The sequence below is a fragment of the Hylobates moloch genome, unplaced genomic scaffold (genome assembly GCF_009828535.3).
Source record: "Hylobates moloch isolate HMO894 unplaced genomic scaffold, HMol_V3 SCAFFOLD_21, whole genome shotgun sequence".
Taxonomy (NCBI): Eukaryota; Metazoa; Chordata; class Mammalia; order Primates; family Hylobatidae; genus Hylobates; species Hylobates moloch.
In genome coordinates this window covers 10,470,825-10,497,787 of record NW_026652296.1, presented here as the reverse complement: position 1 = coordinate 10,497,787, position 26,963 = coordinate 10,470,825, and the positions used below count along the sequence as shown (strand labels likewise).

General features: G+C 51.6%; 2 long non-coding RNA genes across 2 annotated transcripts in view; one reads left to right on the top strand and one right to left on the bottom strand.

The window, feature by feature from the left end:
* LOC116461184 (uncharacterized) overlaps positions 1-20,427 on the top strand; it is a 22,367-nt gene extending 1,940 nt beyond the window's left edge. Inside the window, exons 2-5 of the long non-coding RNA XR_004245999.1 lie at positions 3,498-3,755; positions 17,314-17,523; positions 17,861-17,939; positions 18,808-20,427. This is a non-coding gene — a long non-coding RNA (uncharacterized LOC116461184). The remainder of the gene's footprint in view (positions 1-3,497; positions 3,756-17,313; positions 17,524-17,860; positions 17,940-18,807) is intronic.
* On the bottom strand, positions 16,201-26,963 carry LOC116461185 (uncharacterized). The gene is made up of 3 exons (XR_004246000.1): positions 26,690-26,963; positions 18,422-19,864; positions 16,201-16,762 (listed from the first exon to the last, which is right to left on the bottom strand). It is a non-coding gene; the product is annotated as an uncharacterized LOC116461185 (long non-coding RNA).

The window sequence follows — 26,963 nt, the reverse complement described above, 5'->3', positions numbered from 1 at the left end:
CCAAGCTGTGGCTGGGGCAGAAGGGCTGGGAGAGCGTTCCCAGTAGGGGAAGCAGCACACAGGCCCTGAGGCGGTGGTGAGGTGCAGGCGTGTCTGGGAAATTCATCACTGCTTGGGAGTCAGGAGAGTGACGGGGTGAGGAGGTGTGATTGTCAGGGTCTCCCTTTCAGAAGGCCTTGGGGCCAAGGGGAGGAGCTGGATTTGCCTTCCACCGCGTGCAGAACCCAGGCTGGATCCCAGGACTGCCCAGAGACAGGCACACGTCTGCCCTCAAGTGGCCCACAGTCCAGGGGCAGGGACTATCTGGAGAGATCAGGGCCATGGGGGGCAGGAGGGCGGAGGGGCAGAACTCCCATCCTAGTTCCAATCTCAGTGCACTCCCTGGGTGACTTGGGGCAAGTCACTTTACCTCTCTGAGCCTCCGTGTCCTCATCCATAAATACCACCTGGAAAGATATTCTCAGAATGAGATCATTCGCTCATTCATCCACTCGTTTATTCCTTGGATTTTTTTTTAGAGCTTCCTATATGCCAGGCCCTGGGCTGGGTGCTGGGGACACAGCAGTGACAAAAACCCCTGCCCTTGTAGGGCTGTTGGAAGAGGTAGTGCAAAGCAGCGAGTGGTTAAGAACACAGACATTGGAGCCAGGGGCCTTGGGTTAACTCCTGGCCCACTGCTTATTTGCTGTGTGGCTTTGGGTGAGACACTTTACCTCTTTGCGTCCTACCCATAAGATGCCACTTCATAGGATTGCTGAAAGGACAAATGAGTGAATATATGTAATGTGTTTAGCACACAGCCTGGTACACGGTGGCTGCTCAATTGTGCTTGAATGAGCGGAGACGTGTTATAAGCAAACAGAAGAGGGGTGAGTGGATCAGACAGTGTCTGACAGTGGGAAGTAAAAGTGGCCAGCTCTTAGCAACAAGTAGGCATACAGTAGGTGCTCAATAAGTGTTTATCCTTCTTTGTCTCCTTCTGCATCCATCTTGGACCTTGGCCCATAGGGGACTTAAGGGCCTGAGGTTTGGAATCTGTGTAGAAGGCGGGAAGTCGTCTTTGCTGATCCAGAAACCCAGAGCTGAGCTTTGGGGTCGGGAAGAGCAGAGATGCCTCCAGCACCCCCACCCCTCATGCTCCCTGCACCCTGTCCCCAGCATCATGTGCAGCCTGGGTGGCTGCGGCGAGCTGGGGCCTGCCAGACGGGTCCCCAGTAATGACACTCATTACACAGGTGTCTGGCAGCGGGGGGAAGCTAAGGCCCCAGGGACTACATTCACATGGCGCCCAGCCAGCCCACCCCGGGCCCTTCCTCGTCCTTTATAAGTCTGGTGCCCAGGGCAGGCGGGCAGGCGGGGGAGAGGAGCTGGCGAAGGGCCAGCTGGCGCCCAGTGAAAGGAGGGAAAGGTGAGTGGTCTGGGTGCCAAGCACTGGTGTGGAGGCCAGGGGAGGTGGGCACGGGGGGCGCGTGTGTGTGTGCACGCATGTGTGTGTCAGTGTGTTTTGGGGGGGGGTGCAGTGAGTCTGTGTCCAGGTCTATGCATCCCCCCGGCCTGTGTGTGGAGATGAGAGGGTCTGTGTAGATGAAGCATTGATGATCCCCTAGGTGGGTGCAAAATCTCCCATGCCCGTTTCATTTGTTCTTTAACCTACACTGTGAGGTGGGTACTAGGCTGGGTCCAGCCTGGACCTGGTGACTTCAGAGCCAGCCCCAGGGCAGCTCTAGACTCTGCCGTCTAAGAGCTCCAAATCCAGGGAGAGACAGATGCCAGGCAGAGGACCAGGACATCCCAGTGAAGACTTTGATGGAGAAAAATAAGGCAGGGGGCTGACAGAGATCAACAGGATGGGGTCGGAGGCCTCACTGGAAGGTGAGCTTGGCCGGAGGCCTGGAGGACGAGCCGCCATGGCAAGATCTGCAGGAAGAGGGTTCTGGGCAGGAGGAATGGCAGGTGCAAAGGCCTCGAGGCAGGGCTCAGCTTGGCCTGTGTGAAGGGGCGAGTGAGGAGGGGACTGGGGGCCGGGGCAGGTCCAGAGCTCATGGCCAGAGTCAGGAGTGTGCATCTTCTGAGTGCAGTGGGAAGCTTGGCACACGGTAGGCACACAGATGGGGGCTCTGCTGGGGTGAATGGGTTTGATGAGAGCGGGGACCGGGCCCTCTGGGTGTGGGAATGATTGGTTTTCAGAGCTACAGACAGGAACGTGGGCTGCTCAATTGTGTTTGAACCTATTCTCCTGGGTTCAAACCCCTCCTGGATCCTGGAACCTGTTATTAAGCCGGCTGCACCCCAGGGCACCGGCCTTTATCCCCAGACAGGGCCCTGGCCCCCAAGACGGGGGTGGACGGGCGATACTGGTGAACCCCATGCCTGCCCCACCCCCCGCCAGGCCCCTCTGCAGGGCCAAGTCTGCTTCTGAGAGCTGGAGGGAGACTGTGCAGCAATGAGCATCTCTCCTTTTACAGATGGGGAAACTGAAGCCCAGAGAAGGAATGGGTATGTCTTGTGGCAGGGCGCTGGGGGCAGCACCCAGAAAGCCTCCGTCACAGCTCATATCTTTTCCTACTTCATCCCCGCCCACAGCGGGCTCCTCCCAGTATGACTGTGGCAGGGTAGCAGCTGGTGTCCGGGCAGAGCTAGAGGGAAGAGCTGGGTCCAATTTGAGAAGCCTCTCTTAATTGGGTCCTATAGGAAGAACTATTAACACTGTGAGTTTCCCATCACCAGAGGTGTGCAAATAGACCCGGATAACAGCCCTTCATCTGCTTAGAGATTACAGAGAGGTTCGGGTGGACAGGAGACCACTTCCCTTCTAGCTCTGTGATTCCACAGGACCTCGGAACAATCCTCAGCTCAAGCCTCAGTTTTCTCGACTGTAAAATTGTTTTTTGTAGTAATCAGAGTGACCTCATTAAAAGGACAACTTTGTTGATAAAATTCTCCTGCATTTATCCAGCCCTCACTTGGCTCCCCAGTGCTAAGAGACAGCTCCAGCCCTCACCGTGGCCCGCACATCCTGTGGCCCTGGTCCCTGGGGCCTTCCCTCCCACCCCCTGATTCTCCCCTTCCTCTCTCTGCTGCAACCATAGACTTCCTCCCTGTTGTTCCTCTCCTGCCTCAGGGCGTTTGCAGATGCTGTGAGCATTGGATGCTGGGCGGAGGCCTTCCCATAATTTCAATCTCCCACCAGTCCTACCAGGTAAATAGGAGATCCATTTTACAGGTGAGGAAACTGAGTCTCAGAGAGCTGAAGTTAAAGACACACAGCTTTTTGTGAATCCACAGGAGTCAGGATTTGAGCTCAGGCCATCTGGAATCTAACACCACTCTCTTTTCTTCATTCCTTATGTGACTTGTTTTCATTTTCAAAACTTTGCTCAACAGTTGCCTTCTCCAGGAAGCCTTCCCTGACTACCCTCTCCATCCACCTCCCATGACACCATTGCTGCACTGCTCACACTGCCTCTCAATTATCTCCCTTTTTTTCTTCTCAACAGCTTTACTGGGGTATAACAAACACACAATAAACTGCGCATACTCCAGTGTTCATGTGGATGAGTTTGGACATATGCACACACTTCCGAAACCACCAGCACAATGAAGACGGCAGACATATCCATCGCCCCCAAGGGTGTCCTGGTGTCCTTTTGTCATTCATCCCTCCTGGCACCCCCATCCATACTCCCATTGCCTGCTGACTGTGGCTGATCTGCTTTCTGTGGCTGTGGATTAGTTTGCGTTCTCTACAATTTTCTGTAAGTGGAATCATGCGGTGTATTCTTTACTGGGCTTCTTTTCCTCAACATTATGATTTTGAGAGTTACCCACGTTCCTGTGACCATTCTCTTTTTTTATGTATCTGCCCTGTCCCCCTCAGACTGTGAGTTCCATGGGGCGGGGACTTTGTCGTACTTACCTCTGTGTCCCCAGCACTCAGCACAGGGCTGAGCACACAGGAAGTGCCTAATAAGTGTTGACTGACTGGAAGGAGGATGAGGACATGCACAAATGGGGGAAGAGCGGGCGCATTTGCATGGCAGTGAGGAGCCCAAAGCCGGATTAAGAAAAAACAGCCCCTGGAATCATCTGGAGGCCTCGTGGCCCCATCAGATAAACATATCCACTCATCCCCATGGCTGTCTCTGTGGAGCAAAGATCTGGATTGTACAAGGGCTGGGCCTGGGCTGAGGCGGCGCTAGTGGTCCCTTTATCTTGCGTGGGCATTCAGCGCTGTGTTCTAGAACTGCACAGCCCACGCACCGCGGCAGGCAGAGGCCTGGGCTCCGGCAGCGGGTGGGCAGGTGGGCGGCAGGAAGAAGTGGCCGCCCAGCCCTCCCCAAACCAGTCGGACTCCTTTGCAGAGATTACTGCAGGCGCTTTGGGAGATGGGTAAGGGAGAGTGGGAGGCAGGAGGAAAAAGCAGGAGGAGGGGAGGAATCATTTAATGAGCAAATATTATAGGGAATTTCCAGTTCATGCCCCATCAGGCTGGGCAGGAACACAGTGGGATTACTCAGGCGGTTTCCAGGTACCAGCCTCGACCTCGAAGGTTCAGTGTGGCTCAGATGCCTCTAGGTCTTCATCGCTGGCTAGAAACCCAACTAGCCAGGGTGAGAAAGTGGCGGTGAGCTACATCCTGAGACAAAGCCTGCAACCAAAGTCGAGTCTAAGCATGTGCTTCCTGCATCAATCTTTGCTGAGATGACCTTATTGCCCATTTCCCAGACAGAAAAACTGAGACTGGGAGTTGTGGCATTGGCTAAGGCCACACAGGCGTCACTGCAGAGTAGGGAGAGCTTAAAAGCCAAGGCCATTTTGGAGTGACTCCTTCAACAAGGGCCACATTCTTTTGATAAATACTTATTGGGCACCTACTGTGTGCCACACACTGTGCTCAGCTCTGCAGTTTAAAAAAAAAAAATGGAGGCCAGTCACGGTGGCTGACGCCGGTAATCCCAGCACTTTGGGAGGCTGAGGAGGGAGGATCACGAGGTCAGGAGATCGAGACCATCCTGGCCAACATGGTGAAACCCCGTCTCTACTAAAATACAAAAAATTAGCTGGGCATAGTGGCGCGCACCTGTAGTCCCAGCTACCTGGGAGGCTGAGGCAGGAGAATCTCTTGAACCCGGGAGGCGGAGGTTGCAGTGAGCTGAGATTGCACCACTGCACTCCAGCCTGCTGACAGAGCAAGACTCCGTCTGAAGAAAAAACATGGAGTCTTTGGGCATATATTGTGCATTGCATCTTATCTACAGATGAACACAATTTTTGAGGTCAGAGATGTGGCACTTTGTTTTCTTCTTTGTGGAAACAAGAAGTTTGGACCAGACTAGCATTTCCCAAATCTATTTTATCATTTATCCATTCTGAGGACACAGATCTGAGGGACAATGAGTCTCTGAGGGTACTAATAGGAGTGACAAGGGGGAAAGCGTTCCATTATCCATTGGGTTTGGGAATTCCTGGGTGAACATTTGCCACAGGTGTTCTCAGTCTTGGATGCTCCAAAGAGCTCAATGAGCATCTAGGTGGTTAGGTCCTGTGAGTTACCCTCTGGGATATCTAAGAGAGTTTGTTCATTGTTTTTCTGACTTCATGAGTCCTGTTTGGATGCTGCTTCCTCCAAGGAGCCTTCTCTGAATCCCCAGAAGGACCTGAGTCCCCTTCTGTGAAGGCACCTGCCTGGAGCTCCCTTTGACCTCTGAATATTTTCCACCTTGGGTTGTAGCTATCTGTTTCCATCACTTGATTGTGAGCTTCTCAAGGGCAGGGCCAGCTGTGATTCACTTCTTGGTTCTGGTACAGAGAACAGAATGGGTGGATGGAGCATTTAATGGGTGAAAGGATGAGTGATGACTTGACGGATGGGTGGATAGTCAAATGGATAATTTAATGGCTGGGTACATGTGTGGAGACAAGGGAACTGTTTATGAATGGATAAAATGGATGAAGAAATAGATCAATGAAAGAATAGATGAATCAATGAATGAGATAATTAACAATTGAATTAATGGATAAGTGAACACATGAATGAAGAAATTAGTGGGTAAATGGAGAGATGGATGAATAAATAAATAAATAAATGAGGATGGTTGAATAAATAAATGAGCACTGGATTTTAAATTGTGTGATGGATGGTGTGGGTGATTTCATTGTTGAATACTGTGAATTATTGATGGATTAATGAATAGATAAATATATAATTAAATGAATGAATTAATACATAAAATGATGGATGACTTAATAGATGGCTAGATGAATAAACAGATAAAGGGATAAATGGGTAGATGGATTGGTGATTCCATGGGTGAATGGATGGGTGTATGGATGGGCAAATGGTTGGATGGATAGATGAAAGAGTGGGTGGATGGATGAGTGAGTGGACAGAAGAATGGGTAAATGGATAGATGAATGGATGGGTGGGTGGGTGGATAGGAGAATGGATAGGTAGATAAATGAATGGATTGGTGGGTGGGAGGGTGGATAATAGAATAGATGGATGGGTAGGTGGATAGATGGATGGATGGGTGGGTGGATGGATAGGAGAATGCATGGATAGATAAATGAATAGATTGGTGGGTAGGAGGGTGGATAAGAGAATACATGGATGGGTAGGTGGATGGATGGATGGAAAGATGGATGGATGGTTAGATTGATTGGTGGATGAATAGATCAATGGGTGGATGAGTGGATGGGGAAATAGGATGGAGGAGTGCATGGATGGTGGATGAGAAAATGAATGGATGGATAGGTGAGCTGGATGGATATACAGGTGAATGCATGCTATGTCATAAGATCAGAACTGAGGTCAGGAGGCAGGAAAATTCCTGTGTTCCTCCCTGATGCAGCAGTATCAAGTTTTTGAAGTTTGAAAGCTTAGTGAAAACTTTGACTCGTATCTCCAGAAAATTGCATATAGACACAAAATGTTAGCAACTTTATGGGAGTGGTGGTCATGGAGCCTAAGAGCCACCTACAGACCCAAGGTGAGGAGTCCCAGTGCAGTGTTATGTATTTTTTTTTTTTTTTTTTTTTTTTTTTTGAGACGGAGTCTCGCTCTGTCACCCAGGCTGGAGTGCAGTGGCGCGATTTCGGCTCACTGCAAGCTCCGCCTCCTGGGTTCACGCCATTCTCCTGCCTCAGCCTCTCCGAGTAGCTGGGACTACAGGCGCCCGCCACCACGCCCGGCTAATTTTTTTTGTATTTTTAGTAGAGACGGGGTTTCACCGTAGTCTCGATCTCCTGACCTCGTGATTCGCCCGCCTCGGCCTCCCAAAGTGCTGGGATTACAAGCATGAGCCACCGCGCCCAGCCATGTATTTTTTTTTTACTCTCTGAGCTCTGATCTTGGAGAGGAACCGAGGCCCAGTGGAGTGAAGGCAGCTGAGACGTGGACAGGTAGTTTCCTAAAGGAGAAGACACTTGTGTATTCATTCATTCATTGCACAACATTGCTGTGACCTTTCTGGATGCCTGGGAGAAGATAAAGGTGCCTCTCATAAGTGGCAAGTGTTTGGAGCTTGAAGTCAGACAGATTGCATTTTTAATCTCATCTCTGATATGTACTGGCTTGGTGACCTTGGGAAACTTACTTCACCTCTATGGGCCTTCTCTTCATGTATAAATAGGGACAGCAATAATCCCTATCCTATTGGGTTGTGAATATGTAAACAGGTATGTAAAACATGTAGCCCAGTGCTCAGTGCATAGTAAATGCTCAATAAATGTCAGTTCTTCTTTTTCTTCTTACATGACTACTGTTGTCTTGCACTGGGCCTATGCAAGATGCTGCTGAGCCTGAGATATCCAAGGCATCATCCTGGCCTTTTAAAGTGTCCACGGTCCATCAGGGAACACAGACAACTAAGCAGAGGTTTCCATTCGCACAGAGTGTTGGGGCTAAGATAGGGAATCCTAAGACCTCATGTTCAGGGTCGTCTGATCCTCAGCATCCATTCCTGTTAATATCTCTTTCTAGCAAGAGGCTGCAGAGACTGGAAGGCTACATGCCACATTTCCCAGCCTCCTTTGCAGCAGGGGCTCTGAACGCTCGCAGGTCCCGCCAGGCAGATGCCTTCCTGTGAGAGTCAGGAAGTGGGGGCCGCCTTGTTTTTTCCTGGGCTCTCTTTCTGCTGGTGAGCATGGTCATGGGATGGATTTTCTTGCAGCAACCTTGGCGTCCGGTTACCACTCTTGGGGAGTCTAGAGGTAGGGGTGGTGGTGGTGGCTTCCTCATCTCCAGATCGCTGGATGGTGCTGCGATATGTTCTCAAAGTCTACAGTTCCTCTGTGGCCTCCTGATTCCCCACCATCCTGAGTGGCTGGCAGCTTTCCTGAAGGTCCAGTTCTGCTATGTGGTGCTGGTGCCTCTCCAGCCCTTCTAGCAATGTTGTGAGTGTTCAGTTCCCTGTGTTGAATCCTTTCTGCCTAAAGTGCCTGGAAGGAATGCTGTCTCTAAAATCCAAAACAAACACAAAATCTGGAAGGGTTTCTGGTTCCCGTAACTGCAGTTTGACTCACACATGGTGGGAGGCGGGGAGCACTGTAGGACCTCAGCAGGTACCTAAACCAGACTTAGGGGGTCAGGGAAGGTTTACGAAGCCCGTGACATGTAAACTGAATCCTGAAGGGCATATATGGAGTAGTCAGACAAAGAGTTGAGTGGGAAGAACACACCAGGCAGAAGGAACAGCCTGTGCACGGCTGGGCACAGTGGCTCACACCTGTTATCCCAGCACTTTGGGAGGCCGAGGTGGGCAGATCACCTGAGGTCGCGAGTTCTCAAACTGGCCAACATGGTGAAACCCCATCTCTACTAAAAATAAAAAAAATTAGCTGGGCTGTGGTGGCGCACGCTTGTAATCCCAGCTACTCGAAAGGTTGAGGCAGAAGAATCTCTTGAACCCGGGAGGTGGAGGTTGCAGTTAGCCAAGATCGTGCCATTGCACTCCAGCCTGGGCAACAGAGCGAGACCCTATCTCAAAAAAAAAAAAAAAAAAAAGAAACAGCCTATGCAAAGTCTCAGAGATCAGAAAAGACATCATGGAGAAGTGGGTAGTTCTGGAACATACAAATTGTAAGGAGAGGTCAGGGGCTTTAAGGCTGGCCAAGGTGCTACACTTCCTTTGAAAGCGATGGGGAGCTTCTGACAGTAAACAGCAGAAAATAGTAGGTGTCTTTCAGGCTCCTGCAGGAGGCTCAATTTGTGGGAGAGGAAGTATCGTTGCAGGGAAAGCAGCGAGGTGGCAAGGAATTGCAGCCACCTGGGGGAGAGGTGATGAGATTGACCTGGCATGGCAGCCTCAAAGGAGGGGAGGGTGGATGGATTTGAGGGAGGTTGAGGACGAGACTCCCAGGCTTTGGTGACCAGTTGTGTTGGAGGCATGGTGGCGGGAGGCATTATGGACACTGAACAGTTGTGCATCCTTCCAAAAGAAGGGAGACAGGCAGAGGGACACTTTGGGGGAAGTTGCTGAACTTGCTTTGGGCACACTGATTTGGAGGATGCCTGGGGGCCATCCAGGAGGAGCCATCCGGGAAGTGTACAGGCATGTGGTCAGTGGCTGAGACAACAGATTGGATATGGACAACGACCCACGGCTTTGGAGAGAATGAGTGAAATATTCATTCAACAAATAGCACAGGGGAGCCTGAGACACACTATCTGTTCATGTCTGAATACCTGGCAGTGGGCCAAGGGCCTGGCTGCTTGTTAAATAAGCCAGGAGGAAGCGCTGGAGCAAGCCTTGGAGGGTGGGCTGGGTTCTACCAGGAAGAGACGGGATGAGGGCCCAGTGGGCAAGTGCGTGAGGCCTGGGTTTAAGTCCAGCTCCTCTGTGTGTTGATTGTAGGGACCTGGGCCAGATGTTTTCCCTCCCTGAGACTGTTTCATCTGAAAATTGGTTATAAGGGACATGGTGAAGCTTCAAAGTTGTGCTTGTGGAAGCAGGTAGCTTGGAGCATGGAATAGGGCTTTTGGGGCACAACTTGGGACACAGAGTCACCCACTTCCTGGTGTGGCAGAGCCACAGGGGATGGGGAGAGAGAAATTAGGATCCGCCTGAAAAACACATCCACAGCTGTGTTCCATGTGAGAAAGGAGACCTCGGTTCCCGCCCAGGCTCCCTTTCACCCCCCAGCCTGCTAGAGCTGGCGGGCGGGGGAATCATCTCCATGGCGTGGAGGAGGGGACCAGATGACAGAAACCTTCTCCACGTCCCTTGGAGCTGCTGGAGCTGGGTCCTGGCCACCGTCCCAGCCCGTAGCTCCTGACTCGGGGTCAGGCTGAGATTTGCTCCTTCTCTGCCTGCTCCACTCAGCTGCAGCGAACAGAGGCTGCAAACTGGAGGCCTCAGGGGCCCAATCTGGCCCCAAAGCCTGTGGGGCTTTCTTCAGCCCACACAGAATTTTTAAATGAATGAAGCCAATATTTAAGAATCTGTGGGCACAACAGAAAAACCTGTGTTTTGATTCCTCTGGAAAATCAGGGCATGGAGCATCTGATCATAGTGGGCCCTGTTCTCTAGGGACCACCATCGGCCGGAGCTGAGGGGCGACTGTCTTCAGACAAGGCATGTGCCCCAGTCCCCACCACTCCCTCTTGTCTCTCTGATGCTGAGGCCAAGGAATAGTAGCTATTTATCATCTTACCCCGGCCCACTCTGCTCATTTTAAATTCCTGCCTGGTCCCTGGTGACACAGTTTTCAACCCCAGAGCCAGTCTCTTTTTCCTCTAAAACCACCAAGACTTTGGCCCTGGTTCTAGGCCTGAATTGGCTTCCCAAGACACCCAGTCTCTGAGCTCCTCAGGATCATGGTTTACCTTTCCCTCTGCCCTACAAGGCCCAGCACCGCCCCCAGGGGACAATGATGGGCTGAGACTTGGCCGGTGTTGGGGGGCCGGCTGGGCCTGTGGGAGGCAGACCCACATCTGCTCTGAGATGTGTCAGCTGGGCCTGGTCACACTCTCTGCGGCTCATCCCTGAGGCATGTGGAACCAGGCGCTGTGCTCGTGGCCCAGCCAGGGTGGTGGGCGGGGCCAGGCCCGGGACATGGTGTATGTCAAGGCCACGCACAACAGGCCTGATGTTCCAGCCGCAAACACATTGGTTGGAAAGAGGAAAGGAGGAGGGAGAGGCAGAGCTGCTTTAACAGAAAGTACCCAAAATACAGAGGCAGAAAGAGCCGAACTCACACTGTAAGTTGCTGTGTGACTTCAGGCAAGTCACCTCACCTCTCTGAGCCTCTAGCTTAAGATAGAACTAAGGACAGACCCCAGCTTGCAGCCTCGTGGGCATATTCAGTGGTACAGTGGCTGATGTGGGGCCTAATGCCTAGAGGGGCAGCCTGGAATAGAGACAAAAATCACAGACTTTGGGGCCAGATGAGGTTGCCACTTGTGAGCTGGGTGACCCTGGGCAGGTCACTTCTCCATCTTCATCCCCAGGGAAGGTCCTCACCAAGTTATTCTGCCAAAAAAAAGAATCCATTCACCGAACAAATATTTATTGGGCAATTCCTGTGGGTCAGGCGCTAGGGACATGGCGGGACATAGGATGGTCAAAGGTCTCTGTCCCCATGGAGTTCACACTTGTGGAGAGAGCAGGCAATACACAAGATAAATAAGTTGCATATTGCATTTGAGATCCGTGCTAGGGAGAGAAATGAAGCAGGAAAAGGAGACGGGATTTCAATGGGCGGGGCAGGGACAGCCTGGTGATCAGGTGACAGCTGACAACGATCTGTAGGAGGTGAGGGAGGGAGCCGCGGGAAGGGGAGAGTGTTCCAGGCAGTGGGAACGGTGCACAGGCCCTGAGTGGGGGCTGTGGCTGTTGTGTTTGGGGTGTAGCAAAGACGCCAGTGTGTGGAACAGGGTGAGCGAGGGAGAGAAACTAGGAGGACGGGAGGGCCAAGAGGCTGTGGGGGGCAGATCCTGCAGGGCCACGTGGGCTGTTAAAGGACTTTGGCTTTTTCTCTGCAGGAGATGGGAGTCATGGAGTGTTCTGAGCATAGAAGGGACGCGGTCTGACTTCAGTTTTCATGGATCCCTCTGGCTGCGGGTGGAGAATGGGCTGGAGGGGCCAGGGCCAGGACAGAGGCAGGGGGGATAGTGGGGAGGTGATGGCAATAGTCCACCCTCTGTTTAGTGATTCTGGTCCTTCGCTGCTCTAAAGCCTTCCTGACTTCCCATCGCCTCTGGACAAAGCTCAAACTCCTTAGCATGACATTCAAGGCCCCCTTACCTGACTCTACCTGCCCCCTGCCCCAGCTCCTCACCTCCACAGCATCCCAACGAGATATCCTTCCTTCCCTGCTCCACATCGGTCCACCTTTGCCCGTGCTGTTTCCTCTGCCAGGAATGCCCTTCCTGTCCCCCTTTGTGACCCAGCTCATGTGAGGCTCAGTCCCACCAAGCTAGGAGATAGAAAAGCAAGGAAGAGAGGAAAGCCTGTTCCTGGGGAGGGTCAGGGAGGGCCAGGTTTCGGCTTCCCTCTTCTTCCTGGAATTCATCCTCCAGGGCCTCCGCAGCTGAGGGCAGGCTCAGGAGCTGGGAGTGGGGCTGTAGCCCACACCACCATGCTGTGTGACCTTGGGAAAGTCACACACCCTCTCTGGGCCTTGGCTTTTCGGCTCTGTAAAATGGGGAGGATCCTGGAGCTCCTCATGGTGGTTCTGTGCAGTCAAGGGCTGTGGCCACTGTGGGAATAACAGCATCCTGGGGAAGACATAGCTGCACTTCCTCACCCAACCACGCCAAGCCAGCTCAGGGTGGCCCTGAGCTGATGCTAGGGGTAGCTTGCGGGAGGGGTGCCCTCTGAAGCCCTGAGCATCTCCAGTTCAGTCACCCCTGAGTGACCTGGGCACCTACAGTGTGTCCAGCCCCAGCACCGTGCTGGAGCAGGGACAGAGGCCAGACGGCCTGGTTTCAAATCCCAGCTCTGCCACTTCTTGCTGTGTGATCTGGGCAAGTCATGTAACCCAGCTGGGCCTTGGTTTCTCACCTGTGACATGGGGACAGTAAGAGTGCTCTCCTCCTGGGAAGCTCAGAGAAGCCAGTGCGCTCCTATAAGTACCATGCTCAGGGTGTGGAGGAAGCAGCTTATCAAGGCCAACTAGCATTATTATTATTATTATTGTTATATCACCACTGTCATTTCCTGGCTTTGTGGCCGCAGGCATCACTTGCTTCCCTGTGCCTCAGTTTCCTCCCCTGTGAGATGGGGTAATAGTCCCACCTTCGAAGAGTTGCCATGAGGATTGAGCCTGATGCATGTAAATGAGCCTGGAGCAGAGTAGGCCCACTGGGATTTTTGTTTGTTTGTTTGTTTGAGACAGGGTCTCGCTCTGTTGCCCAGGCTGGAGTGTGGTGGCAAGATCTTGGCTCACTGCAACCTCTGCCTCCCAGGTTCAAGCGATTCTCCCACCTCAGCCTCCCAGGTAGCTGGGACTACAGGCGTGCGCCACCATGGGCGGCTAATTTTTGTATTTTTAGTAGAGACGGGGTTTCACCATGTTGGCCAGGCTGGTCTTAAACTCCTGACCTCAAGTGATCTGCCCACCTTGGCCTCCCAAAGTGCTGGGATTACAGGCGTGAGCCACAGCACCTGGCCTCACTCTGTAATTTCTTAAGAAAAACATTTCAAATGCAGAATTTATTTTATTCACTACCGTAAGTCATCACTGATATATGAATAGTCCCTATGAAATCCTTTGTTGTTCCTCTAGTCAGACAAATGCTCATTTGGTTTAATCTGACTTAACAAATTAACGAGATGAGGAAGAAAATTCCAGGCCTCGGGACATTCACTGCAGCCCAACCGGGCACCAGGAGACACATGTCCTTCTAATGAAGAGTGGAGGAAGATCAACATGATCCTTATTTACACTTCAAGTCATTATGACTGTAAAGCTGGGTGACCTTGGGCAAGTCCCTTCCCTTCTCAGACCCTGAGTCTCTTATTTCCTAAAATAAGTGTGATAGCTTCCTACCTGCCCTGTCTAGCTCACAGGATTGTGATCTGGCTCCAAGACATAACGACTGTCATTTATTAAGTCCCTCCTGTATGCACAGTCCCTCTCCCTGACCACCCTGCCTCCTTCCAGGAGGGAACTGGATGCTGCTTGTTTTCAGGACAGGACAGTGAGGCTGGGGAGGTGGTGGAGGATGCTGCCCGGGGAGAGGAGGAAGTGGGGGGCTGGGGCTGGCTGGGCTGACGCAGCTGTGATGTCAGACACCGGCCACAGGCAGCCGGCCCAGTGCTAACTGTGCGCTCTCTGCTGGTCTGGCCTGGCGCCTGCCCCCTCCTCCCCCGCCACCCCCCTTAACCCCTTCCCGGCCTCCTCTTCCCAGACGGCCATCCCCCAGGCCCAGCCTTGCCCACAAGATTCCCAGATTTCACAACTGGGGCTGGCGCTGAATCATGTACAGTAAGTCCGGGGAGAGAAACTCCCGGCTGCCTGGCGTCCCCGGGACAGGACAGCTGCCAAGCCTGCCCTCCCTCCCAGGGGCCCACCGGCAGCCAGGGATCATCCCCTCTGGGCCCCTGACCAGCTAGGGGGTGATGGGCGGGACACACAACCTCTCTTGGCTGTGCCAGGGATCAAGGGACTGTGCGGTTTCCAGGGAACCTTCAGGCTCTGGAGGGATAGGGGCAGGACAGGGTGGTGGGAGAGGGGTCGAAGTGGCCTTGTATTCAGCCACGGCCTGCCACCAAATCACTGGTGACCTGGAGCAGTCCCTAACTGTAACTCTAAGTTATAGTTTCCTTATCTGGAAAGTGGGGATAATCACAGCCCTGACCTCACAGGTGGCTGGAAGGACTCTGAGAAGATCTGTGTACAGTGCTTACCGCAGGAAGTGCCCAATAAATATTATTATTATTGTTGTGACGTCGAGCTGCTCATGACACGCTTTAAGACCCTGGAGAAATCATCCAGTTCTTTGGATGACGTCTCCCCTGAAACACCCACCCCTCCCGCTGTGATACAAATTACATCTTATCTTTTCAAAACTTCTTCAGTACATCAGCAAACATTTATTGAGCACCACTGTGTTCCGTGCCTGCCACCAGGTCCTGGAGATACAGCAGTGGACAACACAGAAAGACATTTAAAAGCCCTCTGTTCTCATGGAGCCTGTATTCTAGCTGAGGAGAATCAGACATTTGAGGTCATTTCAGTGAGTGAGCAGGGCTCCAAAGGAAATAAAGCGGAAAGTGCGATGGAGAGAGCCTGGGAGGTCCCCTCTGATGGGGTGACATTTGAACAGAAGCCCCAACAAAGAGGAGAAGCCCACGTGCAAAGGCATGGGTGGGAAACGGTGCTCCAGGCAGAAGGAACTGCAGGTGCTAAGGCCAGGCCATGGGATTCTCTCGTTGAAGGCTCAGCAAGGGCAGTGAGGCTGGAGCAGAGGGAGTGAGTGAGGGGCAGAGGGGTGGGAGGTGAGCTTAGTGGGGCCCCCACCCTGGAGCAGCTCTCCTACTACCAGGCTCTTCCTGAAAGTGGCCACCTGGTGCCTGACTTCTACCTGTAGGGGCAGCCACCCGACAAGGGCCCGGCTTCTTCCCACCCAGGGTCCCAAGGCCCTGGAGCTGCCCGCTCACAGTAAAAAGCCTCATTCCCAGGAACCCTGCAGAGGGCCAGGCTCCCCTGCCCCTGCCCTTTGCTCAGGCTGCCGCTGGGACTCCCCTGCCCCTCCCGGAGGATGTGAGCCCTCCCTGCCTCTCAGCCGCTCAGAGCGTGGGCACCTGCATCTCGGAGTCCCAGTGTGCCCACCTGTGAGATGGGCACCGTGTTGCCTCAGGGAGGGAGTAAAAGGAGGAAGGGAGCTCTGGCCTTAGTATCTGTACCCTGAATCCTGGAAGAAGGAAAACATCCGGGGCTCACTGGGGACCAGGCTGTGCGTTCATAGCTGGACAGAGAACTCAGGCATGTGTATGTGTGTGTGTGCATGTGTGTGCATCTGTGTGTGTGTGTGTGCATGTGTGTGTGTGTGTGCACGTATGGGGTGGGGGAGACAGGAGGTGGCATCAAGACCCAGGAGCCACAAGAGTGAGGAAGAGGGAAGGGGTGGGCGTCCGGGGACAGGAGGCAGTCAGAGCCTGGTTCTGGGGCCCAAGTGGGGATTGGGGCGGGGGGAATAAGAGGCCTGCCCTCCCTCCCGGGGGCCCAGCGGCAGCCAGGGATCATTTCCTGGGATGTTTTAAAAATCATTTATTTCTAGAAAAGTCTTTCATCATTTCCCTTCAGGTCATGGAGGCTGAGATGGCTGACGGCGTAGGTGGCTGTGGCCTGATGTGTCACTTTTGGCCTCAAACTGAGGCAACAGGGGGACGAAGTGGCTGCGAGGCGCAGTCAGTATCTGGCATATGTGTAAGAAACAACCACAGTGCCCTGGGGAGGGGCCAGGTTCTCACCCCGCACCGCCAGGGTCTCAACGTGTCTCCCAAAGGTCATGTGGGCCTTTAAGAGGTGGTTGGGTCCTGAGAGCTCTGCCCTTATGAATGGATTAGCGTCGTTATTGCAGGAGTGGCTTCATGATGGAGAGAGTGGATTTGTCATGAAAGTGAGTTCGGCCATTCCTTGCTGTCTCACGTGCCACCTCTTGCCATGGGATGCCCTCGCCATGGAATGCCCTCGCCATGGGATGACAGCAAGAAGGTCCTTGCTTGAGCGAGCCCCTCCATCTTTGGCTCTCCGGCCTCCAGGACTGTTAGAAATAACGTCTCTGTTCTTTGTAAATTACCCAGGCTGTGGTATTCTGTTATAGCAACACACAACAGACTAAGACACCACTATGTGGCTGAAGAAACAGGCCCAAGAGGTGAGGAGTGTTGCCCAGGTCTTCTGGCCAGAGGAGCGGCAGAGATGGGATTTGAACCCTGGGACTGTGTGGCTTGTGACCCCTCCTAGCTTCAGCCCTGCCTGGTGCTGAGGGGTTTGGGGCCAGGACGATGGCCAGATGTTTGGGCACACTGGGCCCTACCCACCTGGAAAAAGGCTGGCCTGGGGTTGAGTCAGAACCAGAAGTGACTCAGGCTAGGACCCCTCTGCACCCTCCCTCATGCCGTGGGTAACTACCTGCCCGGGTTAATAGCGCCCACTTCCCGCCACCTTTCATCAAGGCTCCTGGAGCTGCCAGGCAGTAATTAACCCTCACAGCACCCTTCTGAAGTCAGCACTGGAGGCAGCCGTGTGATGAAACTCATTTATTACAGGTAGGTAAACTGAGGCAGAACCCATTGCAGCCTAGGAGCCTAGCCTGTTGTTCCCCTGTGACTCAGCAGCTCAATGTCTGCTTTCTTCCCACAGGAAGCACCAGTTGGCCCAGATGCTTCTCATCTTTAGAGTTGAGCTGCAGGCTGGAGACCTGGAAGGCCCTCGCAGCATCTGCGCCCACCCTCTCACCTCACGAAAGCACAGGAACATGGGTTTGGAGCCAGTGAAAAGTACTGGAATCTGGCTCTGCTCTGTGGCCCTGGGCAAGTCACTGCCCCTCTCTGGGCTTCAGTTTCCTCCTTGGTAACACAGAATGATTATACCTACCCCTTGGGTCTGTTGACCTGAATCTACCCCTGAGTCATTGCCTTTCCTTCTTGTTGCAGCCACACTGGCCCCTTGACAATTCCTTGAACACAACAAGCCCTTTCCCACCTCAGGGCCTTTGCACGTGCAGTGCCAGATACCTGGAATGTCCTTCCTTCCAATCTCCCCATGGCCGGCTCGTTCTCATCTTTCTTGGCTCAAATGTTACCTCCCCAACCTAGACAGCACCCCTGCCACCTCTTCACCCCGTCTTGCTCTTCTTCAAGCACCGCTGGGGGTATCTTGCTATTTATCTTGTTTGTATCTTTTTCAGCTCCATGAGGGCAGGAGATTTTGTCTGTTTCATTGACAATGTGTTCCCAGAGCTCAGCACAGTGTCAGGCACACACTAGGTGCTTAAGAAACAATTGCTTCCTCTACCTCTTCCCCTGATATCCCCAAGTTCAGCTAACTGGCTGTGTGACCCTGGGGACTGCCTTTCACCTCTCTGGTCCCTTATTCTCCCTTGTGGACAAAAGATGGCTTGGGCATGAGTTTCTTCAAGGACTCAGGTACAATGAAATCCCTGGGACCCTAGCCTCAGTATCTCCCCAGGCAATGGTGTAGAGAGTAAGAAGACAGGTGAGCGAGGACCAGCCTCTGCCTCACAGACACCCTCTTTCCGGCTTCTCTGTCCTCCCACTTTGCCCTGGGTTTGTGGACTTACTCTGGGCAGATCTCCACGACCAACCACCCCCTCCCTTGGCATGTCTGTCAGCACCCTTAGGGGAAAGAATTTGGAAAGGGGAGGGAGAAAGAGAAAGCAGGGTGCGAGGGGATGGTTCCCACACCTGTGTAAATAATTTGTCATCTTAAAATGCACAAGTATGCTCACCTTTAATGCCTGGTTCTTGGGCTTGTTTTCCTTGGCAAGGCCCCCACGGGAGTGGAATTTCGGCCAAAGGGAGCCCAATTGTCATCTTCTAAGCATGTTCCCAGGCCAGGGGCCGGGGAGGGCTCTGGCTGATGCTCCACTTCCGTCCCCAGAAATGCTGGAACGTTCCTGGGATCTAGGGAGCAGCCTCCAGTCCTGGAAGCTGTCCCAGAATTCTGGAATGTTGGAATTCAAACGGCCTCCTGCCCATTTTCCGGAGGAGGAACATGAGGCCCAGAGAGGGGAAGGGGTTGGCCTGAGGTCATACAATGTGCAGAGATGAGCTAGAGTTTGCTGGGAGAAGGTGCGGGTGTGTGGACAAGTCAGCATCTATCTCCCATTTTCAGGTAACAGTACCTCGACTTCCTACTAAAGAACCCCCTCTTCCCTTTTCTCAGTCCATGAGGCTGGGGGTGCCCAGAGGCCTCTGTCTCCAGGGGTGGACATGTGACTAGGTCTTGCTCTAGTGATTGGTCCAGGGATGGGCACATGACTGAGCCTGCCCAATGAAACTTGATCCTGGGACTTTAGGGTTGGCCGTGATTTGTGAAGGGGATGCCATTTTCCATTGGATGGACAGCGAGCAAGTGAACACTTAGAGAAAAAGAGGACAAAACAAAGGAAAAGCCTGCCTGAGAGGAAGCAGCACAGAGCTGGACAGGCTTTGGACTCCTGGATCCCACTGTACCTGAAATTAGGCACCTTCAACTTTCTAGTTATGTGAGCCACTGTCTTTCCCATTTTTGGCTGAAAACAGTTGGGACTTGCTTTCTGTCCCTTGCATACAGAAGGTGCTGACTGACCCCTGCCCCATGGAAGAAGATACTCCAGGCGGAGGAAATAGTGTGTATAGACACCCCAAAGAGAATGCCAAGTGGGGCACTCATGTACCAAGGAGAAGAAGGAGGAAGCACGTGGGAGCTGAGCTTAAGAGTTAGTCGGGTGGTCAAGGTGGGAGAAGGGGGTATCCTTAGCACAGAGAACAACCAATGCAAAAGCTTGGAGGGGTGACTAGTTAGTGAAGATCAACTATGTGCTGAGCTCGTGTTGGGTGGCAAGGGACACAGACGAAAAGGGCACAGTGGAACCCAGCTACTCCTCACCTGCTCCAGCGCAGTGCAGGCTTGTCTGCTTTTGGAGCAGAGCCTGGACACCCCCGCGTCCTTCCCCTGGCAGAGTGCTGCCAGCACGCTCTCTCAGACTCTCCAGCATCTCCTGGTTGATGTGCATCATGGGGACCACACAAGATTATTTTATAGGCTGCACAGGCAAAGCATAAAATCACCTCGGGTCACATAGTGAGAGTTATTCTCTCTGCAAATTCTTTACAGTCTTTCCTTTATATCCAGAAGAGTCTCTGTGTGGTGCTAACTTGCCTCTAAGACCAAATACTTGCTAATCTCCCTTTGTGAAAAAGAGAGCAGGTATCAGGCTCATTCCTGTCTCAGGCACACAAATGTATCTAGCGAGACTTTTCGAAATGTCATATAGAGCTGCAGCACATATGAATGAGGTGCCCAGCTGGTCCCAGGCCTGTAATCGGCACCCCAGTGAGCAGACTGAACATCCCCACCCCCACAGCTGCCCTCTCTCCCCTCTACTCATGTTCCCTCTAGGGACGCCACGATCCCGACTTGTATCACCACAGATGAGTGTCACATGTTTTTGAATTTTACATCTTATCTGTTTTCTGTTTCTATACAAGTTTGCCTTTTCTAGAATTCCATATAAGTGGAATTCTACAATGTGTTATCTCAATTTGAGTCTGTTTTTTTTTCCTGCTCAGCATGATGCTTTTGAGATGCATATATGCGGTTTTGTGTATCCATAGATGGTTCTTTTTTATTGCAGAATAATGTTCCAGGGTATGGATGTACCAAAGCTTGTTCATCCATTCACCAGCTGAGGGATATTTGGACTGTTTCCAGTTTTCAGCCGTTATAAATACAGCCACTAGGCACATTTGCAAACAGGTTTTTATGTGAACGTAAATTTTTGTTTATCTTGGGTAAATTTCTAGGAGTGGAATTGCTGGGCCAAGTGGCCAAGTGTATGTTTCACTTTATCAGAAACTGCTGAGCTGTTTTCCAAGGTGTCTATACCATTTTTCATCCCTACCAGCAATGTATGAAAGTGTCAGTTGCTTGCTATTCTCACCAACACTTGGTGGTGTTAGTTTTTTGTGTGTGTATGTGTGTTTTACTTTTAGTCATTCAAATAGGTGATAATAGTATCTCATTGTGGTGTTAGTTTGCATTTCCCTAATGACTAATGATGTTGAACATCTTTGTATGTGTTTCTTTGCCATCTGTATATTTTCTTTGGTGTAGTATCTGTTCAAACTTTATGTCAGTTAAAAAAAAAAACCCAATTGTTTTCTTCTTAATAGATTTGGAGAGTTCTTTATATATATTCTGGATACTAGTCAAGCCTTTGTCAAATATGTGATTTGCAAATATTTTCTCCCGTTCTGTGGCTTGTCTTTTTATTCTTTCAATAGGTAGACTTTAATAACATCATTTTGTTTTCTTTGTAAGTATTTTTCTGGTTATCTTTGATTTGTGGCATGTATTCTTTGGTTTTTCAATTCTAGTGATAACACCAAATGTTTTCTTTTAAAATAAATTTATTTAAGTAAAAAAGTCAGTAAATTTGAAGAAACGCATTAAATAAGGAATAGTAGAAGTGGACAGTAGACAGCATAAAAATCGTGAAGGCAGTTTCCAATTTGCATAATCAAAGCACGGGCAGCTCTGATTCGTTCGTCAACAAATACTGATGGAGCCCCCACAGTACACCAGGCTCTGAGCCAGGTGCTGGGGACACAGGACCAAGCGAGACAGTTGTTTCTGCTCTTTTAATGCTGGTTTTTCTCCAGTGAGTCTCTCTTCATCTTTCAAAAGCCAATTTGAATGACCCTTCCTTCATCCAGACCTTCCCTGGAATGTTTGTCACACTCTACTGCAACTTTCTATTTCTGTATCTCCCAGGCAAGAGGCACGTCGGGCAGCCTCTGGTAGGGTTGCAGAGAGCTTGGTGCATAAATATCTCAATAAATAGCCTCTCACAGAGTACAAGCTATGATGAGGTGCTGAAGACCAGTTGCTGATTCAATTGGTTGAAACTAGTCAGGTCCACCCTGATGAAGTGGCCTTAGGACCCTCCCTGCTGCAGTCTGGCTGACCCCATGCAAACCAAAGTCTCTCCCCTTGGCCTCCCCTGCCACATAAAGATACCAGGAGAAAAAGCCTCCCAAACCCACTGCCTTCAGCCTCTGCTATTTGCTTCTCATCCAGTGCCCATGGATGCCTTTCCTGCAAGGCACAGTATTCATACAGACACTTACCAGGCATCTTTGTTCTGACTTGCCCCAGGACCACCACCTTCACCTTGGCCTCTTACCACCATTCCCCTGTTCCTCCACTCCAGCACACCAGCCGGTGTTTGCCCCTCCAACATGCCCAGCTCATTCCCACCCCTGGGCCTTTGCACTAGCTCTTCCCTAGTTCATTGCCTTCTCTAGCTCTCCACATTTAGTTCTGAACTTCACTGACCCTCCTCAGAGGCCCTCTAGGCTATGCTACCAAAGCCCTCTCTCCTCTTTTTTTTTGAGACAGGGTCCCACTCTGTCACCCAGGCTGGAGTGCAGTGGTATAATCATAGCTCACTGCAGCCTCCATCTCCCAGGCTCAAGTGATCCTCATGCCTCAGCCTCCTGAATAGCTGAGACTACAGGTGTGTGCCATCATGCCCAGCTATATATAGATATTTTTTTAAGTAGGGATAAGGTCTCACCACGTGGCTCAGGCTGGTCTCAAACTCCTGAGCTCAAACAATCCTCCCATCTCGGCCCTCCAAGTGCTGGGATTTCAGGCGTGAGCCACTGTGCTCGGACACCCCATGTATTTTTGGTCCCTTCATTCTGTTTCTTTCCTTTGTAGCATGGAATGCTCTCATTTCCGAGTTTATCTGTGTGTTTGTTTGTTTCTCGTCTGTGTCCCCTGTTGGAGTGGCAGCTCCATGAGGGATTTGGGTCTGTCCTTCTCTCTATCTCCCCAGTGCCCAGCACAGTGCTCAGCACACAGTCGGTACTCAATCAGAATTTGTTGAATCAATGAGTGAATGAATGAATGAGCTCATGAGCTCTCCCTTCTCCAGATGCACTCACGGCAAAGTTGAACCCATCTATCTGCCCATGCGTCAGGCTAGCTGTCCTGTGGGCCCCTCCTGGGTGGGTACTGAGGGATGCCCACTGGGTCCAGGCAGGCCTGTGTCTTGTCAGCTGCCCAGGCTAAGGGACTTTCCATTGTCCTTGGAGTTGACCTGTGGAAAGTTGTTCTCAGGACCTCGTGAGCCTGGGGCCATGGATGGGGTAGAGGTAGCTGCAAGGTACAGGGACCTGGCGTGAAATTCCATCGGTTAACACTGTAAGTGAGGCTTTCCAGCTCCCTTTCGTCTTCCCTGTGATGCCAAGGGGTGGGGGAGAAACTCCACGTAGGGCTTGTGTGTCTTGAACACCTTCCTACCACCTGCTTTTTCTTCGGAAGAAACAGAGCAGATCCCAAGTACAAGCTATCATTGGCAATAGTAGCTGGCTTTGTTTCACTTTTTTGTATATTTCACCAATTGTCTTCCATTTGCAGCAAGTGCCTTAGATTGGGTGCCCACAAGCAGATCCCTAACAGAATAAATTGAAGGCAAGTAGCCTATTTGGGAGACGCCTCCAGAAAGCACTGGTAGGGAAGTGAGATCAGGCAGGAAGGGCTGCCAATCGCAAGAGCGCTACCAAGCCAGTAACTACTTAGGCAACAGGGGCTCGGTCCTGCTGTGACACGCTGGGAGCCCGTGTAGTAACGGAGTTAGCCCCCCAGGGGCGGGGATCAGGTGGCCAGGGAGCTGGGGAAGGGACACGTCAGCTCCTGCCTGTCATTGGTTGACAGCTGCCACTTGGAGTGTTAGTTCCCAGCACATCCAACCTGCCCCATGAGCAAAGCTCACAGGTGAAGGGGACAGGTGCTGCAGGTGGAATCCTGTCTGCGTTCACTGGAGAAAAGGGAGAGGAGGTATGGGCAGGGCACAGACAACAAAGGCCTCACAGTCAACACTGGTTCCTCATTTAAAGCCAGGATAAAATGAGTTCATTTAAAATTAAATTTTAGCAAACATTTAAAAAGCGAATTGATGGAAAGAGTAGGGAATACCTGCAGGTGAAATGTGAACATGGCAAATGCTGCTATTTTTCAAGGCGTCCAAAGCCTTTAATAGGCAAACAGTGTTCTTCATGACCCACAAGAATGGAGTGTTTGGGGCGGTGACAACACTCTCCCTTTCCTCCCAGCATGCCAGGTTCATGCTCACTCCTAACACTGCCCAGGACCCCTGGGAGTCCTGGAAATGGGCCATGAGGCTTGGAGGCAGAAGCCCTGTGTGACTTGGGGTTTGTCCCTTAACATCTCTGGGCCTGTCTGTTAAAAGGGGATGTTCTCAAGTCACATAAAAGAGTAAATGTGCAAAAATAGTCAAAGCAATGATGAAAGAAGAACTAAGAGACAGGACTTGTTCATCCAGACATTAGAATATATGACAAAGGCATAGAAATAAAACAGTTTGGTATTGGCATATAAGTGGACAAATACATCACGGGAACAGAATAGCATCCAGGAATTAACCCGGCTGTCACCTGGCCTACCTGCACTCATAGATGTGAAAGGATTTAGAAAAGGGAAGACATTGGCAGGCTTGGGATTCTCTGGATTATGTTATATCTGGGCTGGTGAAGAAGCTTCCAACAGGCTCCCCATCTGCAGCCCTCCCCTCTAACCCTACCAGCCATGGCACCAGGGTCACTCACTGTCATGAGCTGCACTCACTCCCGCTCTGCTCTGGAAATATCAGAGCCTCCCACGGAAGATGCGTTAGACCACAGTTGTCACCATTCCTCCTTTTGCAGTTCTTTTTGATTCTTCTGATTAACCCAAGGAGAAAGTCTCAGGCGGGCGCGGGTGGACTTGAATACCTCTCCCACGTTTGCTCGTCTCCCTTTACGAGGCAGAGCAGGCCTTAAGCTCAGAGCTTCAGCAGGCAGGAGAATGGAGCTAGAATTTGGTAGTGTTCTTTTGTGATTGTTGTTTTAAGGTTACTTTCTATTTACAGAAATGAAAAGTTGTTTCCTCCTTCTGAGAGTAACACAAATTTTCCTTTAAAAATAATTTTTTCTAATCCGTATCACAATGAGAATAAACCTCCAAAACATGATGCTAAGTGAAAAAAGCCAGACACAGAGGTCTTTTTTTTTTTTTTTTTTTTTGAGACAGGCTCTTGCTCTGTTGCCCAGGCTGGAGTGCAGTGGTGTGATCTCGGCTCACTGCAACCTCTGCCTCCCAGGCTCAATGGTTCTCTCACCTCAGCCTCCCCAGTAGCTGGTCCTACAGGCGCGTGCCACCACACCTGGCTAATTTTTGTATTTTTTGTAGAGGCAGGGTCTCCCTATTTTGCATGGGCTGGTCTCAAACTCCTGGGCTGAAGCAATCCTTCTGCCTCAGTCTCCCAAAGTTCTGGGACTACAGGTGTGAGCCACCATGCCTGGCCAGAAGGTCACATATTGTATGATTCCATTTCCAGGAATTCTCCAAAATAGGTACATCCATTGAGACCAGTGAAGAATGGTGGTTGTTAGGGGAATGGGGAGCAACTGCTTAATGGTCACAGAGTCTCCTTTTGGGGTGATGAAAATGTTTTGCGATTAGCTAGAGATGATGGTTGCAGAACACAATACAAAAATGCCACCGAAATGTTCACTTTAAAATGCTTTTTTTTTTTTTTGAGATGGAGTCTCGCTCTGTCACCCAGGCTGGAGTGCAGTGGTGCGATTTCAGCTCACTGCAAGCTCCGCCTCCTGGGTTCACGCCATTCTCCTGGCTCAGCCTCTCCAAGTAGCTGGGACTACAGGCGCCCGCCACCACGCCCGGCTAATTTTTTGTATTTTTAGTAGAGATGGGGTTTCACTGTGGTCTCGATCTCCTGACCTTGTGGTCTCAATCTCCAGCCTCGACCTCCCAAAGTGCTGGGATTACAAGCGTGAGCCACCGCGCCCAGCCTTTAAAATGCTTAATATGATGCTATGTGAACTTCGTCTCAGTAAGTTATTTTTTAAAAAAACAACGGAGTAAACCAAAAAATCAATTTACTTAAGAAAAGGTATGAATAGCTTTAAAGATGGCTTTTAAGTGAGGTGTGGGAGACACTGGCTAAGGGGATGAGTCTCACCATCACACATTGGCTCATACCTTGCCCAGGCCTGGAAGGCCCTCTGCTCACTGACGGAATCCTATGCATCCCTGGGAACCTAGCTCAAGCCTCGACTCTGCAGGAAGCCCTCCTTGATTACACAGGTGGTCAGGTGGGGTCAGTCCTGCAGCCCTTCAGACCCGGTTGTGAATCCCAGTCTTGCCACTTACTAGTGGGAGGAGTCTCTTAACTTAGACATATTGTTTGACTAAGAGGGCCTCAGTTTCCTTATCTGGAAAATGGGGGCTTATGATAGTTCTTATCTCACTAGGTTGAGCTCCTACATAGAAAGTTTTAGGACAGAACCTGGGGAGATGTAGCTGCCCTTAATTCACACTGCAGTCTGGCACTGATCGCATCACAGTTGCATTCCTTTTCCTCCTGTCTCCTACACTGTGGGCCAGGGCTCAGCCTTTGTGATCTCTGTATCATGTTGCTGTACAGAAATCAGGCACAGTAGGCCCCCAAGAAGGGCGAGTTGGCTGACATGCAGAGGAACTCCCAGAATTCCACCTCTTCTCTCACCTCCACGGTCCCCGCCCTGGTCCAGACCCTGCATGGCTTACCTGGACTATTGCGGTCTCCTCCTCCCTGGTTTCCTGGCTTCTGTCCTGAATCCTCCACCTCCAATCCATTCCCCACATGCAGCCAGAGAGATCCCGTGAGAACCTAAGTCAGATCTTGTCCCTTCTCTGCCCAGAAACTTCCCATAGCTCTCATCTTGCTTAGAGGAAAAGCCAAAGTCCTCCCTGTGGCTTGTCCACTGTGGGACCTGCCCCAGCCCCTCTCTGCTCTCTCTTCCTCCTCCCCAAGCCCTCGTCCCTACCACAGTCTCCATGTTGTGGCTCCGACACTCCAGGCTCCACCTCAGAACCTTGCATCTGCCGTTCTGGTTTCCTGGAGCACCCATTACCCCACACGGCCCGCTGCTCACTTCCTCACCTCCTCCAGGCCTCTGCTCAAATAGCACCTGCTAGGGAAGCTTCCCCCTGCTTCCCAGGTTTTGCTGGACTCCGAAGCTGAAGCTCTTTTCTTCCCAGAGGCAAAGCCCTTGGCTGGGGTCCTGGGCCCAGCCCGGTGACTCAAGCGGAGAAGATGCTCCCAGGCCTCGCGCTGGATTTGGGGCCCAGGGTCAGCCATGGGGGTAGGCGGTACTTAGGCCGTACCTGGCGCAGAGGCCTCTGCCTGCCCCTGCCGTGGGAGGCAGCCCTGCCCT